A 1717-nucleotide genomic window follows, 5' to 3' on the forward strand; every position below is an offset into this window, starting at 1 on the left:
CCTCAACATTAAGATTTCAGCTCTTAAAATTCTTAAAATTTCCCCCCAGGTATTTGAGAGGAACAAAAGACTGCAATATGACTGTTATTATTTTTTTCAGAGTAGATTGGGTATAGTACGAATTATAGCTCCATTCCGAAGGGAAAAAAATGTTTAAATATACATATTAAACTTACATTTTGGATGTGATGGTTCATGCAACCCAATTCAAAAAGATGTGCTGGTCTAAACCAGAAAAATGCTAATGTAGCATGGAGGGAGATATTTTTGCCTGGCAACCTCAATAAGCGCTCTAAAGTTGTCTGAATTATGCTCTGCATTTTCATATAATAAATTGCTACACATGTAAGCAGTAGGCTGGGAAGCACTGTCTTGCCTTTCATGTAAAGCCTCTTTCACAAAGTCTTGAAGGTGGACATTGCATTTTCCTTTTAGTGATCATCACACTCCATGAGGTTAGTGAGTAACAAAAGCCCTTCCTTAGATTTGTATTTTATATCATGTGACAACCCACATTTTTTTTTTCCAAATAAAAGAGCCCTCTCTGTGGTGTTTCCTGTCATTTTATTTTCACAGCAGAAATAGTCATTCACCAAGGCCATCTGCCACCCACTATGAAGTCTTAGGGTCAAACTGCCTTTTACAAGTTGCATGGAACAGGGGTTACTGGGGGCACAGGGAAGGGAGAAGTGATAGCCATGCTACAAAATTGTGGGAAATGTGAAATCTTCAGGGAAAAATGGGGGAAACATCAAAATGTTCAATAGTCAAGATTTCAAGGTGGGCAGGTTTTTAGTGCCTGATACAAAAGAGAAGGTATATTAAGAGAAAGAAAAATAGTTAATTATTTAATTCCACTTTTGACATTGTTACCAGTTTCTAGCCAGAGGAAATGCATGTCTAATTGGGATCCTTGCAGTTTGAGGCAGTGGTTCATTCTGTCTCACGCTAATATAAACAATATCCTGTGTTTAACTCTCCTAGAAGACTCATTCTTCTTATGTTCAATTGGCTCATATCTAATGATCTCAAAATAGCAACCTTTTCTTCTTCAGTGTGGTGTCAAAACCAATCTTAAATCAAAGTTTAGGGGAAAAAAATCAAGGTTTATGAATTTAAGACTTGATGACAAAAGTAAGCAGTGTTAGTCAAGTTTCAATAGTGACATTCTCAAAAGTGTCTAAGTCCAATTATAAGTCAAATCATTATGCTATATATTTCACCTTATACAGTGCTGTATGTCAATTATATCTCAATAGAACTGGAAAAAAGATTTAAGTTTAATTATTTACAGCAGAGAAGCCTTTCCTCTTGGGCTTCCCTGTGGCTCAGCTGGTAAAGAATCTGCCTGTTATGCAGAAGACCCAGGTTCGATCCCTGGGTTGGGAAGATCCCCTGGAGAAGGGAAAGGCTACCCACTCCTGTATTCTGGCCTGGAGAATTCCATGGACTATACAGTTTATGGGGTCGCAAACAGTCGGACCTAACTAAGCTACTTTCCCTTTCATATACAGCAGAATCCTTCATTTTTCTTCATACTCATTATGCTTAATCTAGACAGCTATTTACAGATATCAGGGTTCTGTGAGAGGAGTAGTGGGGCAAAGATCATGCGCCATTCATATGTCTATTTTTTTTTTTTTCCAGAGCACAAAATTTGACAGCTTCCTTTGAGGTTCAGTGTGGCCCTGTTGACTTCTGGCCAACACTTGTGAGC

The 1717-nt window shown here is 38.0% G+C and overlaps 1 non-coding gene across 1 annotated transcript; it reads left to right on the top strand.

The window, feature by feature from the left end:
• Window positions 1-1317: 1317 nt before the first annotated feature.
• On the top strand, window positions 1318-1390 carry TRNAN-GUU (transfer RNA asparagine (anticodon GUU)). The gene has a single exon. It is a non-coding gene; the product is annotated as a tRNA-Asn (tRNA).
• Window positions 1391-1717: the final 327 nt, after the last annotated feature.

The sequence above is a fragment of the Bos javanicus genome, chromosome 5 (assembly GCF_032452875.1).
Source record: "Bos javanicus breed banteng chromosome 5, ARS-OSU_banteng_1.0, whole genome shotgun sequence".
In the NCBI taxonomy this organism is placed as follows: domain Eukaryota; kingdom Metazoa; phylum Chordata; class Mammalia; order Artiodactyla; family Bovidae; genus Bos; species Bos javanicus.